The sequence below is a fragment of the Triticum urartu genome, chromosome 4A (assembly GCF_056163025.1).
Source record: "Triticum urartu cultivar PI428250 chromosome 4A, HENAU_Tu73, whole genome shotgun sequence".
NCBI classification, from domain to species: Eukaryota; Viridiplantae; Streptophyta; class Magnoliopsida; order Poales; family Poaceae; genus Triticum; species Triticum urartu.
In genome coordinates this window covers 296,593,081-296,610,082 of record NC_141876.1, presented here as the reverse complement: position 1 = coordinate 296,610,082, position 17,002 = coordinate 296,593,081, and positions in this window count along the sequence as shown.

Here is a 17,002-nt window from a genome sequence, read left to right as displayed (position 1 = left end):
AAAGCCGTAGCGCGCGCCCTGTAGTTTTGAAGCAGGGCGAGACAACTTTAGCTAGGAGCCTCTTTTCCTTCTGCCCAGCTCCCCGAAAACAATGTTCGACTTGCATGTGTTAAGCATATAACTAGCGTTCCTTCTGAGCCAGGATCAAACTCAGATTTTGACTATGATTAGGCGGGGACAGGATTCAAACCTGCAGTCTTCAGGTCATGAGCCTGATTAGTTGACCAATTCCTCTACCCCGCTTCTTCCCCTGATCTTTCTTTCCCTCTTCCCATAAACATTGATTTTCTCTCCTAACCACTCTTAAGTATGTGAAATACACAGAATCGATCCAAAACTACAAGCAAGGGAATCAACTCTTATTGCCGTAAAGGAAAAATAACCCCTTTCCTTTATATATATATATAGACGCCAGTTTGGAACACCTAGGTGCCTGGGCACCTTGCCTATCCATCGTTAGATCATGTTTCGCTACAGATTTGGAAACCAATGTAAATGATTTAATTACTAGTTAATTTGGCAGGCTTTAATTCTTTAACTGTCCCATGCATGCATGTCACATCATAGAAAAGGAAGGTGATTAAAATACCATAGTGAATAAAAATCAACAATTATTACCTCCTTATATACCACTTATTGATTCGTAGAATAAATCACTACGTATGTAAAATACACATGTATGTTACGTAACTTCAGCAGTAGGTATACACATACCCACCATCTAATTGGGTATACACATACACATACTCGTACATGTACCTTTTTTCAAGGCAGGCACATATATACATAATTTTGTTACTTGATATATGCATACCCTCGTATGTACATAATTTTGTTAGGGGTATATGCATACCCGCATATGTACATAATTTCTTTGGTAGGTATACGCATACCCGCGTATGTATATAATTTCTTTTTTTCCAGGGGTATGTATATAATTTTGTTCATAGGTATATGTATACCCACGTATGTACATAATTTCGTTAGTAGGTATATACATATCCGCTACATATATAATTTCTTTAATACCTAAAAACCAAGAATAAATCATTGGATATATACATACCCATGTATGTACATAATTTCATTAGTAGGTATATATACCATGGGTATATTTATATTATTTGGAGTCGGCGCACAATTTGTTGATATAGATAATTAAAAATATTTTGTCATGAATATCTCAGAATGGTATCAACTTTTATGTATACATTTATTCATCTGTGCGTAGAAAAAATCCACAGGCCGACGAGTCACATTGTGCGTACATACTATATCTGTTTCCTTTTTATTCTGCCATTCTCTCTCCATCAATTAATGTGTGTTTTAATTCTATTCAAATCAATAAATACAAATGGGTGGACATGCGAGCTATTAAATGCTAGGTGCCCCAAACAATTTACCTATATATATATATGTATACGAGGAACAAGTAGTCTTCGCCACCTATTCCTGAATTAAGGGAACGCGAGAAAGATTTCGCTATGTCAATTCAAAACAAAACAAACGGACGACTGAATCTAAAGTCTATTAGAGAGAAGATTGGCTCGAACGTCAACTACTAATTGCTCTATCCAACCAGCACATACTTTTTGCTATGATATTGTTTTGCTCATACTGTTTTATTGCCCGGGCATTGCTACGGAAGAGTGAAATGAAAAACTCTTCTTGAAGAAGAGGACTCTTCTGCTTGATCTTTTGATATGGTGAGGGAACAGGTGTTATGCGTTCTTTGAGCAAATGGGGAAACAAACTGCTGATACAGAAATCTTTCACTTTTACTGCCGAAGGCACAAGAGAGACTATAGCTAGGAAGGATAAGCAAAGGAATCCAGATTCAATCGATTGTTTGAAGCCAAGGTCTCGAGCTAGTCCACCTTTCTATTCGAATTTCTTTAAAGAATACTTCTCTTATGATCTACTACGAGAGTGTCAAGCAGCGATGGAAGTTGAGTAACTATCTTGGAAATAGGTAAGTCGGGCACATATTCTAGTTCCGATTCTAGGCTATCTATAGAAGAATGGAGTGTTATAAATGCTACTATTTAAGCTGTTGGTGCAGAGGTAAGCAAGTCAGTCTCGGGTGGGAAGTCAGCTCTATCAACTCAGGCGGGTCTTCAGTCCAAAGAAAAAGAAAGCGGTGGTCTGTACTTGAAATTAGGACTCTACTTTTTTATTGAAATAGGACTGTACTAGCATCTGCAAAAGGCAAAGCAATACCTATCGTGTAGTACTTCGGGTGTCGATCCACAAGGAAAAAATGGGAGAACTGGTTGGTTTGCACAAGTTCAAATATCTTGGACTAACCTAATTTGTAGAAACCCGTGGCCTAAATTAAAGACTAATTCTAAACTAAGGAAAATAGAAATCGCCTTAGGCGCGTGAGGCCAAGGTCTTCCATAGGAGCTCGAAGGAAGAGGTTCTGAATAACTATACAATTTATAAGATGTAGTGGATTAGCTACATTGAAAAGCTGCCACTCTGAGGGAATTTGTTTGCATAACCTACAGGTGCTATAAAGCAATCATGTACTGAGTACAAAGCTATTCCATTATAGTGAGAAGTATCAAATACGTAACAAGCAATAGAAGCATCCTGGCAGGTGTATAGAACTAGCAAAGTGGTTTAGGAAAGGGCATATGAATAGGAAGTTCGGCAAGTGAGTAGTTTAGGTCCTTTAGACCAAAGAAAAGGCCGGAAGCATTTAGGTAGGCCTATCACTCAACCGGTGGCAGCCGATCAACTTATACTAACCGCGTTGGAAGGCTTTGGTCGGGGCTGCCCCTGTAGTTGAGCACCTATCTGAAGGCCCAATCAACATCAGTAGTTGCACGCAACTCTAAAGAAGACGATGACGAAAAAAGGACGGCTCGAAAAAAGGTACCTCGAATATATCTAAGAATCCGATGAACTGCTGCAATGTGAACTGACCGGGAGGCAGCCGTGAAAGGATGACTTTCTTAGGAAAAGCCATCTGGGCAAGAGATTGTCAGATAAACAAAACTGCCGACCTACTGTCTGTACTACGTCGGATCAGATAATGGTGAGCCATCAGTCGGTCGGAGTTTAACGTAAAGCTCCAAGGGAGTGTCAACAGTCTTCTCATCATTGAGTTGAGCTCCAGTGATCAAGTAATGACGTTATTTGATCTGAGATACCAAATATCCACGAGGAGAATGTGCGACCTCCAAGCCAAGAAAAGGCTTAGGGCGCGTCAGCACCTTCATGGCAAATAATTGATGAAGGCGACACTTGATCAGCGATATGGTAACAGAGTAATCACCAGTCAGTTTGATATCATCAACATACAACAACATAATAGCATGTCCTCGAGGATAAACTAATACGAACATGGACGAATCATGATCACTCCGAGCAAACCCTGCCTGGATAACATAACCACTATGTTGAACTTCAAAAACCAACGCTATTGGGGCTTGTTGAAACCATAGATCGCTTTGTGTAAAGGACAAACAAGAGAATAAGTCAGAAGGGCAGGTTCTCTTTCATCCGTCTTTTCTAGGTGCGCATCTCCATCTACTAGAAGTAGGGGTGGTTGCCATGGATAGATTGGGTCATTCGTAACCTGAGCAATAACCGATGCTACTATACCAATAACGGAAATAACAGATGCTACATCAGAAACTACAGCTATACGTGGCGGCCCCACATGCAGCTTTGTTTAACAAGCATCACCCTTCCTTTCTTTTCAAATGCTTCCTCAGTCAATCAGTAGCTTATTCAATTCCTATTATTATTAAACATCTGATATAGATGGTGGGAACAATGAAGCAGATTATTCATCTGTAGGTTGCAATCCGTATGATTTCTTTTCTTGATCTCGTGCTTGTGTTTCACCTCACACCTAAGCATCACCTTCCTAGGGACAGAGACATCTGCGCTCTAAGGCAATCATAGTACTACTAGAATGGTTACATCATTCTGCGGGCAAGCTTCAACTTCAAAGTCGCCTGATTTGGCACCAGCCAAAGGAGTAGGAACAACAGCTGGGGAAGCACCATTACCATCCATGGGATGCTTTGTGAACAGCTCCCTCTGTTCAATACCGATACCTGTCAGATTCCATAGCTGATGAATCTCTTTCTTTTTCCACTCTTTCCCCGTCACGCAAGACACTTTTCTGGCACAAACCTAGTTGTTATTTGTCCTACTGATCTTGGGTGAACTGATGACATTGATTCTCCAAGACCAAGAGTTTTCATAGCCAAAGCTATTGAAGCTGCTCCCTCCCATGAATCACAGCTTTCTGGATGCACTGCTTGAACACCATGGCGCAAGATAGAGAAAAAACTCCTATCCCAGTTGATCGAGCTGAACCCACCCACTGCCGGGCAGGTGCATCAGCCTCTTCTTTCTATTTTCCGACAGGGCTACCCGCACTAGCTTCTGACCTCTACTCCAAAACCTAAACTTCACATATCCGAAGCCTAAACCTTCACTACTTCCATCACTTCACAGAGCAGGTCTTGTTTTCAAACTTGCTTTCGGGTTAAGTGCAGAAAATCAATTCTATATTCCTGTCATTGAGGATCTATTAGATGAGCTACATGGTGCACAACTGTTTTTCAAACTTGATTTGAGATCAGGTTATCATGAGATAAGAATGAGAAGAGAAGACATTCATAAATTTTAGGACATATTTTTGTCATTATGAATACTTAGTGATGCCATTTGGACTCACTAATGCACATGCTACCTTCCAATCTTTAATGAATCATGTTTTTGCTCCGGAAATACCTTTTGGTATTCTTTGATGATATTCTGATATATAGCAAGACCAAACAAGCTCATCTCAAGCATCTAAAGTTAGTCCTAGACATTCTAAGGTCATAAATACTATATGCTAAGATTAGCAAATGCAGTTTTCTTGTCCCTCAAGTGGAGTATTTAGTGAATAGGAGCACATCTGAATCGACGATATGCTCTATGAAAGCGTAATAGCTCACTGATCTAGCTCCATGGCACCGAAAATGTCTCATGGCTCAAGTGATTCACTGTAACGCCCTCGATGCGGCTATATCTCCCACGTGTCGAAACACGACTTAGAGGCATAACCGCATTGAAAGCAATGTCACAAGTGAGGTAATCTTCACACAACCCATGTAATACATAAGGGAAAAGGATACATAGTTGGCTTACAATCTCCACTTCACACAATACAAGAATAAAGCATTACATCATCCAGATACAATCAAGGCCCGACTACGGAGCCAAAATAAAAGAAGACTACCCCAAATGCTACACAGATCCCCGATCGTCCCGACTGGGCTCCACTACTGATCAACTAGAACGAAACAACACAAAGGACAAGATCTTCATCGAGCTCCTCCTGAGCTTGGTTGCGTCACCTACTCGGTAACATCGGCACCTGGAAAGTGGTTTTGGAAGTATCTGTGAGTCACGGGGACTCAGCAATCTCACACCCTCGCGATCAAGACTATTTAAGCTTATAGTAAGGGTAAAAGGTATGAGGTGGAGCTGCAGCAAGCGACTAGCATATATGGTGGCTACCATACGCAAAAGAGAGCGAGAAGAGAAGGCAAAAGCACGGTCGAGAATCTATGATCAAGAAGTGATCCTAGAACTACCTACGTCAAGCATTACTCCAACACCGTGTTCACTTCCCGGATTCCGCCGAGAAGAGACCATCATGGTTACACACGCGGTTGGTGCACTTTAATTAAGGTCAAGTTCAGGTTTTCTACAACCGGACATTAACAAATTCCCATCTGCCCATAACCGTGGGCACGGCTTTCGAAAGTTCAAATCCCTGCAGGGTTGTCCCAACTTAGCCCATCACAAGCTCTCACGGTCAAGGAAGGATATTCCTTCTAGCGGGAAGACCCGATCAGACTCGGAATCCCGGTTACAAGACATTTCGACAATGGTAAAACAAGACCAGCAAAGCCACCCAGATGTGCCAACAAATCCCGATAGGAGCTGCACATATCTCGTTCTCAGGGCACACCGGATGAGCCAGACGAAGGCTGGGCCAGCCCAGAGTTGCCCCTGGTAGCTCCGGACATCGCTCAGTTTGGACCAACACTCAGAGGAGCACTGACCCGGGGGGGGGTTAAAATAAAGATGACCCTTGAGCCGGCCGACTCAAAGGAAAGAAAAGGCTAGGTGGCAAATGGTAAAACAAATGTTGGGCCTTGCTGGAGGAGTTTTATTCAAGGTGAACTGTCAAGGGGTTCCCATTATACCCAACCGCGTAAGGAACGCAAAATCCGGGAACATAACACCGATATGACGAAAACTAGGGCGGCAAGAGTGGAACAAAACACCAGGCATAAGGCCGAGTCTTCCACCCTTTACCAAGTATATAGATGCATTAATTAAATAAGAGATATTGTGATATCCCAACAAAATAGCCATGTTCCAACAAGGAACCAACTCCAATCTTCACCTGCAACTAACAACGCTATAAGAGGGGCTGAGCAAAGCGGTAACATAGCCAAACAACGGTTTGCTAGGACAAGGTGGGTTAGAGGCTTGGTTCAACAATATGGGAGGCATGATAAGCAAGTGGTAGGTATCACAGCATAGGCATAGCAAAAGAGCAAGCAACTAGCAAGCAAAGATAGAAGTGATTTCAAGGGTATGGTCATCTTGCCTGAAATCCCGCAAGGTAGAAGAACGAGTCCATGAAGAAGACAAACGAACATAGACGGACGAGTCCTCACAAACGCGACGTTACCGGATTACCGAGAAGAAGTACACCGGAAAGAATGCAAACAACATAGTAAACAATCATCACATAAGCATGGCACGATGCGCAAACAAGTATGATGCATGTCCGGTTTAAAGAGGCATGGCAAAATGCACAAACAACACTACAAGTTAAGTGGAGCTCAATATGCAACGAGTTGCATATCGACGGAACACCACATGCCTTATTTAGTTCTCTCTCGTTTATGTACTCAACAAAATTAAATGTTGGTTAGCATGGGAAGGGGTGAAGCACAACAAAACTACCTACCTAGGCAAGTTTAAATGAGGCCGGAAACAACGAACAACAATTCCGGTAAAACCCCATATGCATATTTTGGTTATGGTACTGTTCCTCCCTAAACCATATTTTAGAGTTGTTAAACATGCAAAGTAAGACCACCATGTTAAACTAGGCATTTTTCTACCCCATTTACATATAAAGTTTATTAAATTCCGAGTTACGGTTAAATGGTTATCAAATAAATCATTTTAGCAAGTTATTTAAGCAAATTTAAACAAATAGAATTTTAAGCATTTTAAACATGGATGAAAATGACATATTATAAAACTAGACAAAATTCTAGGCAACTTTCATGTTAAGTTTGTTTAAATCCGATGCACGGTTGATGAGTTTTTATATGCATGAAGTGCAAGGGTTTTCCTGCAAATATGTAAAACCCTGGTTAATTAAGAAATTCGCAAAACCATAAAAAACAACCACTGGGCCGAAATTGTCTGGCCCAGCTACACAGGGGGGGTTTGGCGGCTGCTCACCACCGGGCCTTGGCCCAACTGGTGGAGAGGGAAGGCCTGCAGGGGGGCGATGCTGGGCTTGGGTGCGATCATCAAGCGCTGATGCTGGGCCGGCCTTGCTGGAGGAGTCAGCGGGTGTTGGAGCGGCCCCGTTCGATGCAGAGGAGGCGCGCCCTCTTCTCGACAGGAAGCAGAAGCAGAAGCAAAGCAGCGACGGCACAAACTCCAGCAACGACGAGGGCTGAAGGCAGCAGCGACTTGGCGGAGGCCGGCCGGATCTGGAGCGGGCTGGACCTTGGCAACCGAAGGCGGCCCAAGGCGCGGGAGTCCATGTGCGGCTGCAGTCAACGACGATGAGTGGTGCTCCTGTTGCTCGTTGAAGTGGAAGCCGAGGACGGCGCGATGGAATTGAGGCAGCAGGGGCGCTGGAAGGTGCAGGGACCTCGAGGAACGGCGGAACGGGGCGGCACCGAGCGGATCTGGACGGTGGGGTCGAGGAGGACGATGGCGGCGTCCGACGACGGCGGCGTCCGACGACGGGGCGAGCGAGGCAACCTTCGTGAAGAAGATGGAGACGGCTGGGTTCATGGTCTGTGGAGGACGACGGGCTCATGAACGAGGGGATGCGGGAGCTTCTGTTGCTGCTTGCCGGCGTCGGGTGCTGGTCGCGGTCGGGCTCTGGGCAGGGGAATAGCACGTCGAAGTCGAGACAGAGGCGAGGTCGGACAGTGGAGGCGCCCACGGCGTGCTCCTGGCCAGGGCGTAGCTGCTCCTGCAGCAGATGGGCAGAAAACAAAGGGTTCAGAGAGGGGAGACGGGATGAGCATGAGAAGGATAAGAAGGGGGGCGTCGGATGGGGACTGCTTGGGTGACGACGATGACTGGGTTCAAGTTGTGGTCGTCGTTCTTGATGCGGCAGAGGAAGCTGGAGCGAGTCCTCGCGAGGAAGATGGTGGAGGCCGAGCGCGTTGGAGGAGTGGATCTCGGGCACGGGGACGAGGTGGATCGAGGGGAAGGCTTGGGTGGAGTCCGGTTGGTGGAGATGGATCTCGGTGGGATGCGGGCAGGCAAGGACGAACGCTGCTCTGGTTGGTGGGTGGATGAACACGAGGTGGGTGCGGGATGGATCCCGAAGTGGATCCGTTGGAGTGGCGGCGGCGACGAGTGGATAGGGGAGGATCCCTAGAATATAGGGTTTGGTCTAGATTTAGACTAGGGAGTATATATATAAGGAAAGAGGGAGAGTTTAGGGGCTAATCCGTCCCTCCAATTAAAATCGAGCGGTCGAGAAAAATAGACTAGGAATTTCAAATAAAGAAATGGTGATGTTTTGTAGACGTTTGGGGATGATCCGGACCCAACGGTGATGACTCCCCGGGTCGGGTTTGGGACAATTTTTGGACGCGCGCGCGAGGAGGGCCTTCGGGCTGACGAGAGAGGTCAGGTTGGACCTGGCGGTAGGTAGTGAGCTGTGTAGACGGTCTCGATCTATGAGAAGAGAAGAGAGGGAGGCCCGACGGCTGCTTTCGGAGACCGAAAACGTCCGACGTTAGACCGGCTATACTGCCGCTATAGTTTAACGGTTGGGCTATCAAACGAACTCCGAATGCGATGAAACTTGACAGGCGGTCTATCTACACTATAATAAGACCGCACGCCAACTTTCAACCCAATCCGAGAACATTTTCCGGCCACATATAAAATAATATTTCGGAGGTGCCGCGGGCGCGTGCAAGTGTGGTTGGGCTCAGAACGGACAACGGACGGAACGAGGAGGCCGGGACAGATGCAAGTTTTTAAACATGATGATGCAATGCACATGATGACATGATAAGATGCAACACGCACGCAAATGACATGGCAACAACAGCGAAAACTAGAAGACACCTGGCACATCGGTCTCGGGGCATCACAACACTCCACCACTACGAGAGGATCTCGTCCCGAGATCTAGAATGGCACCAGACGGACAACGGAAGAGAAAAAGGAGAGGTAAACTAAGTTTCTCCTTTAACAAACGAGTGAAACCAAAGAACCTTGAGAGGTTGAACAAATTCGAGAAAAGAGTACAACGAAGGTGAACAAGGTCGAAAACACTCCGTTAGAAAAGAGGGACAAAGAACATTGCGAAAAACCTCGAGGTTGAAGGGCAAGATATATATTGAAACCACTCCGGTTAAGAAGTTAAGCAAGACTTGATAATATTAAAAGAACATGAGCAAAAGGGTACAACACTCCGGTTAAATGGATAAGCATGAAAAGAACAAGAACCTGACAAGAACAGAAGAAGGTTTGAAGAGAGCAGCATCACAATGCCTCCGGAAGAAATGAGATGATGGAATGGAATGAACGGAGGAGGAAAACAATATCTTCTATCTCGATTGAGATTGAAGCATCTTTAGGAGAAGGTTCGAACGTAGTTGTTGGAAAAAAACAACGAAAAGAGTAATCTTGTAGTGGACTTATGGAGAACAACTCAAAACTATGAGGTGAGATTCTGCCACTCACGGGAAAAAAATGGATTGATATTACAAGGAGACGAGAAACTGTATCACCAGGAGGATAAATGAAGAACTTGGGTCATTTATAAGCACCATAAATAGCAACAGTCCTTAGGGAAAGCTTTAGGTGAAATATAACCGAAGATAAATCCAAAGAAGAAATTGATGGGTTTAAATATCTCATTCCTGACAACTTTTGAATCATGAAACATGAAGGGAAATTGTCAAGAAAGACATAACACCATCTCAAAAGAAAAGTTAAAAAGAATTGCACTCCGGAATGCAAGAAGAAGAATGATTGAGCTCCTTAAAAGAATCTCGATGAAAACTTCGAAAAGGAAATAAATCCTTGATAAACCATCATGTAGTGCCTCCATGAAGAACTCCGGTAACAAAGAATGATCAAACGAAAGGAAAAAGAGGTTGAAAACACAAGGTGAATCCTTGTACCGATTTAGATGAATCTCCGTGGTGAAATAGTTGAAAAAGATTGGAACTCCGGGAAAAGGAGAAGATGAACAATTGAAATCAGGAATTTGATGAACCTCCGGAATAAGGAATTAATCACTTGGATGAACAAGAATAAGAATTATATTATGCTTAACCTTCACCAATTAAATTGATGACAAACAACGGATTTGGCATACTACTTATTCTCGTAGAAAGGATTAAGATAGATATAGCGTCAACTTGGAAAGGTCTTCCATGAACCATCGGTCGGGTTGAAACAACGAATAAATTGATATGATGAACGAAGGAAGACAAAATCTTGGAAGAACCACCGTAAGAATTGAGAATGAATGAAAATACATGAGAGAGTTTAGATACAAGAGAACAAAGAGATCATGAACTGATTAGAGAATATACTTGAATGATGCACCGGTTAGATTTGGAGAATGAGAGCTGAAAGCTGGAATGAATAATCCTGAATTGATCGCCTTCATATAAACAAACTGAAAAGACTCCTGAATTACTCCGAATGGGTGAAAAGAATTCTCAATCAAAACAATTATGAGGGGATGGCAACAAGCTAGAATCACGAATCTTGAAGAGAATGGAGCAGGATTGAGAGAAAATCTTCTTCGGTCTTCAAATTTTGAATTACGACGAGAAATACCACCATGAATTGTTTAGACACTCCGGAAGAATCGAAACAAAGAGGTTGAGCCAATGATGAAAAGAATTTGAAAGATCTTGGAGAAACCCTCTGACTGATGAAAATTCATTCTTACGTTAAACTTCAAAAGAATTTAGGCTAGCTCCGGGAAAAATTAGAAGAGTCAGGTAAGATCCTGGGAAAAGACCTGTGGGTTAGGGCCCACTCAAAAAAAACACCGTTGAACAATTTAAAAGAGAGAATGCACCGGTTGAATTAAAAGACTTGAATGAGATAACAACCTCGAGAAAGGTTGAACTGATCTTGAAATACAAGACGAGCCTTCTGAGATATCTTCAGCACTCCCGAACAACTGAATTTGCGAGAAGTAAATTATTATGAGGTGCACCGGTATGAGAGGGTATTTGAAACGAGGAAAAAGGGGTATGAGATCAACACCGAAAGCTTGATTTGAATCCACCAGAGAAGAAAACGAGTGAAGAGCGACGAGCTTGAAGCTCCGTTAGAATCTTCATGAGAATCACCGAGTAAGAACATGAAGAAAAGAATGGAGAGACTTCACATGAATCAAAGGATACTTGATTAAGAAATCTGAGTCCTTGAAGAAAAAGGGTGGGTGGGAGGGAAAAACAAAGGCAACTTGGAGACGGATGAAACAAACACCGTTGAGAACAACTGATACTTGATCTTGCGGATGTTGAAATGATCGGATCCACTTGAAGAGAAACACGCCAGTGGAACTGGATTTACATGACAATCTCGATTATCAAGAAGGATTAGTATTCACATCGGAGTATGAGAACACCGCTTAGGAACAGGTATGGAATCAACATTTGACTTCGAAGCAACTCAAATACCACAACTCAAAACAAAACACAGAATTGGCTTGCAGAATAAGCTGGAACAAACATACGATAGAGATTTCGTCCGAAGTTTTCATGGTGGGGCCTACAAGGGCTCAATCGTACAGCACCATCATGTACAAGGCAGTGCACATGACATACGAAGCGTCCCTGAGTCGGCATAGCCAAGGACTCTTTAAGACACAACGAGACCACTGTAAAACCAACCGTGGATAGGCGGACCACTAGACGTCGAACCCCAATTTCATATCATACCTCTGTCGGAAAGATATCCTAAGAGCTACTTGAATTCCCACTTATAAACTCCCGAAACTTTCAGGTTATGCAATCAGGTGTTGGGGATATAGGGGAAGCATAATATCTCAACCAAAACTAACAAATCCTACATCCTGCTGTATCCATCCTTCAACACATAACCAAGAAACCTTCGGAAATCGTTTACCTCAACCTTCGAAAAGCATCCGTTATACGAGTTATGGCAATGCTCCCGAACTCCCGCCCCAGTACTGGGTGGCGTCGAGGTTATCTCACCAACAACTGCATAAAAGAGATTTTCGATGTCGGCGAAACTAAACTCAGGTATTCCAGAACTGCAACGATAAAATTGTGACGACAACACCTCGGAGCTCAACTCCCCGGGACACTGCCACGACCCCTAAATGTCAGGAGGCACCAAGAACAATGTTCTCGTCACAAAACCATCGGAACGATTCCAAGATACCCGCGTGATCCTAAAATTTTTTTTTGTGAAATTTGAGAAGAGAAGAGTCAAAACTCTACGTCAGGATGGCTTACCAGAGCGATGAAGGGACTGAGGAGTAAAAAGAACTCCTAACTCTCTGATATATAATTCCTAATTGACTCAAAACATTTTTCTAGACTCAACAACATCAGCTAATTCGATCAAGCAGTGGGGGCTCCTAAGGTCGGGGAAGGCTCTGATTACCAACTTGTAACGCCCTCGATGCGGCTATATCTCCCACGTGTCGAAGCACGACTTAGAGGCATAACCGCATTGAAGGCAATGTCGCAAGTGAGGTAATCTTCACACAACCCATGTAATACATAAGGGAAAAGGATACATAGTTGGCTTACAATCGCCACTTCAAACAATACAAGAATAAAGCATTACATCATCCAGATACAATCAAGGCTTGACTACGGAGCCAAAATAAAAGAAGACTACCCCAAATGCTACACAGATCCCCGATCGTCCCGACTGGGCTCCACTACTGATCAACTAGAACGAAACAACACAAAGGACAAGATCTTCATCGAGCTCCTCCTGAGCTTGGTTGCGTCACCTGCTCGGTAACATCGGCACCTGCAAACTGGTTTTGGAAGTATCTGTGAGTCACGGGGACTCAGCAATCTCACACCCTCGCGATCAAGACTATTTAAGCTTATAGGAAGGGTAAAAGGTATGAGGTGGAGCTGCAGTGAGCGACTAGCATATATGGTGGCTACCATACGCAAAAGAGAGGGAGAAGAGAAGGCAAAAGCACGGTCGAGAATCTATGATCAAGAAGTGATCCTAGAACTACCTACGTCAAGCATTACTCCAACACCGTGTTCACTTCCCGGACTCCGCCGAGAAGAGACCATCACGGTTACACACGCGGTTGGTGCATTTTAATTAAGGTCAAGTTCAGGTTTTCTACAACCGGACATTAACAAATTCCCATCTGCCCATAACCGCGGGCACAGTTTTCAAAAGTTCAAATCCCTGCAGGGGTGTCCCAACTTAGCCCATCACAAGCTCTCACGGTCAAGGAAGGATATTCCTTCTAGCGGGAAGACCCGATCAGACTCGGAATCCCGGTTGCAAGACATTTCGACAATGGTAAAACAAGACCAGCAAAGCCACCCAGATGTGCCGACAAATCCCGATAGGAGCTGCACATATCTCGTTCTCAGGGCACACCGGATGAGCCAGACGTCAGGTGGGCCAGCCCAGAGTTTCCCGTGGTAGCTCCGGACATCGCTCAGTTTGGACCAACACTCAGAGGAGCACTGGCCCGAGGGGGGGGGTTAAAATAAAGATGACCCTTGAGCCGGCCGACTCAAGGGAAATAAAAGGCTAGGTGGAAAATGGTAAAACCAATGTTGGGCCTTGCTGGAGGAGTTTTATTCAAGGCGAACTGTCAAGGGGTTCCCATTATACCCAACCGCGTAAGGAACGCAAAATCCGGGAACATAACACCGATATGACGGAAACTAGGGCGGCAAGAGTGGAACAAAACACCAGGCATAAGGCCGAGCCTTCCACCCTTTACCAAGTATATAGATGCATTAATTAAATAAGAGATATTGTGATATCCCAACAAAATAGCCATGTTCCAACAAGGAACCAACTCCAATCTTCACCTGCAACTAACAACGCTATAAGAGGGGCTGAGCAAAGTGGTAACATAGCCAAACAACGGTTTGCTAGGACAAGGTGGGTTAGAGGCTTGGTTCAACAATATGGGAGGTATGATAAGCAAGTGGTAGGTGTCGTAGCATAGGCATAGTAAAAGAGCGAGCAACTAGCAAGCAAAGATAGAAGTGATTTCGAGGTTATGGTCATCTTGCTTGAAATCCCGCAAGGTAGAAGAACGAGTCCATGAAGAAGACAAACGAATGTAGACGGATGAGTCCTCACAAACGCGACGCTACCGGATTACCGAGAAGAAGTACACCAGAAAGAAAGCAAACAACATAGTAAGGAATCATCACATAAGCATGGCACGATGCGCAAACAAGTATGATGCATGTCCGGTTTAAAGAGGCATGGCAAAATGCTCAAACAATACTACAAGTTAAGTGGAGCTCAATATGCAATGAGTTGCATATTGACGAAACACCACATGCCTTATTTAGTTCTCTCTCGTTTATGTACTCAACAAAATTAAATGTTGGTTAGCATGGGAAGGGGTGAAGCACAACAAAACTACCTACCTAGGCAAGTTTAAATGAGGCCGGAAACAACGAACAACAATTCCGGTAAAACCCCATATGCATATTTTGGTTATGGTACTGTTCTGCCCTAAACCATATTTTAGAGTTGTTAAACATGCAAAGTAAGACCACCATGTTAAACTAGGCATTTTTCTACCCCATTTACATATAAAGTTTATCAAATTCCGAGTTACGGTTAAATAGTTATGAAATAAATCATTTTAGCTAGTTATTTAAGAAAATTTAAACAAACAGCATTTTAAGCATTTTAAACATGGATGAAAATGACATATTATAAAACTAGACAAAATTCTAAGCAACTTTCATGTTAAGTTTGTTTAAATCCGATGCACGGTTGATGAGTTTTTATATGCATGAAGTGCAAGGATTTTCCTGCAAATATGTAAAACCCTGGTTAATTAACAAATTCGCAGAACCATAAAAAAACAACCACTGGGCCGAAATTGTCTGGCCCAGCTACACAGGGGGGGTTTGGCGGCTGCTCACCACCGGGCCTTGTCCCAACTGGTGGAGAGGGAAGGCCTGCAGGGGGGCGATGCTGGGCTTAGGTGCGATCATCAAGCGCTGATGCTGGGCCGGCCTTGCTGGAGGAGTCAGCGGGTGTTGGAGCGGCCCCGTTCGATGCAGAGGAGGCGCGCCCTCTTCGCGACAGGAAGCAGAAGCAGAAGCAGAGCAGCGGCGGCGCAAACTCCAGCAACGACGAGGGCTGAAGGCAGCGGCGACTTGGCGGAGGCCGGCCGGATCTGGAGCGGGCTGGACCTTGGCAACCGAAGGCGGCCCAAGGCGCGGGAGTCCATGCGCGGCTGCAGTCAACGACGATGAGTGGCGCTCCTGCTGCTTGTTGAAGTGGAAGCCGAGGACGGGGCGATGGAATTGAGGCAGCGGTGGCGCTGGAAGGTGCAGGGACGTCGAGGAACGGCAGAACGGGGCGGCACCGAGCGGATCTGGACGGTGGGGTCGAGGAGGACGACGGCGGCGTCCGACGATGGCGGTGTCCGACGACGACGGCGTTCGACGACGGGGCGAGCGAGGCAACCTCTGTGAAGAAGATGGAGACGGCTGGGTTCATGGTCTGTGGAGGACGACGGGCTCGGGAACGAGGGGATGCGGGAGCTTCTGTTGCTGCTTGCCGGCATCGGGTGCTGGTCGCGGTCGGGCTCTAGGCAGGAGAGGAGCACGGCGAAGTCGAGATAGAGGTGAGGTCGGACAGCGGAGGCGCCCACGGCGTGCTCCTGGCTAGGGCGTAGCTGCTCCTACAGCAGATGGGCAGAAAACAAAGGGTTCAGAGAGGGGAAATGGGATGAGCATGAGAAGGATAAGAAGGGGGGCGTCGGATGGGGACTGCCTGGGTGACAACGATGACTGGGTTCAAGTTGTGGTCGTCATTCTTGATGCGGCAGAGGAAGCTGGAGCGAGTCCTCACGAGGAAGATGGTGGAGGCCGAGCGCGTTGGAGGAGTGGATCTCGGGCACGGGGATGAGGTGGATCGAGGGGAAGGCTTGGGTAGAGTCCGGTTGGTGGAGATGGATCTCGGTGGGATGCGGGCAGGCAAGGACGAACACTGCTCTGGTTTGTGGGTGGATGAACACGAGGTGGATGCGGGATGGATCCCGAAGTGGATCCGTTGGAGTGGCGGCGGCGACGAGTGGATAGGGGAGGATCCCTAGAAAATAGGGTTTGGTCTAGATTTAGACTAGGGAGTATATATATAAGGAAAGAGGGAGAGTTTAGGGGCTAATCCGTCCCTCCAATTAAAATCGAGCGGTCGAGAAAAATAGACTAGGAAGTCCAAATAAAGAAAAGGTGATGTTTTGTAGACGTTTGGGGATGATCCGGACCCAACGGTGATGACTCCCCGGGTCGGGTTCGGGACAATTTTCGGACGCGCGCGCGAGGAGGGCCGCGGGCTGACGAGAGAGGTCAGGTTGAACCTGGCGGTAGGTAGTGAGCTGTGTAGACGGTCTCGAGCTGAGAGAAGAGAAGAGAGGGAGGCCCGGTGACTGTTTCCGGAGACTGAAAACGTCCGACGTTAGACCAGCTATACTGCCGCTATAGTTTAACGGTTGGGCTAT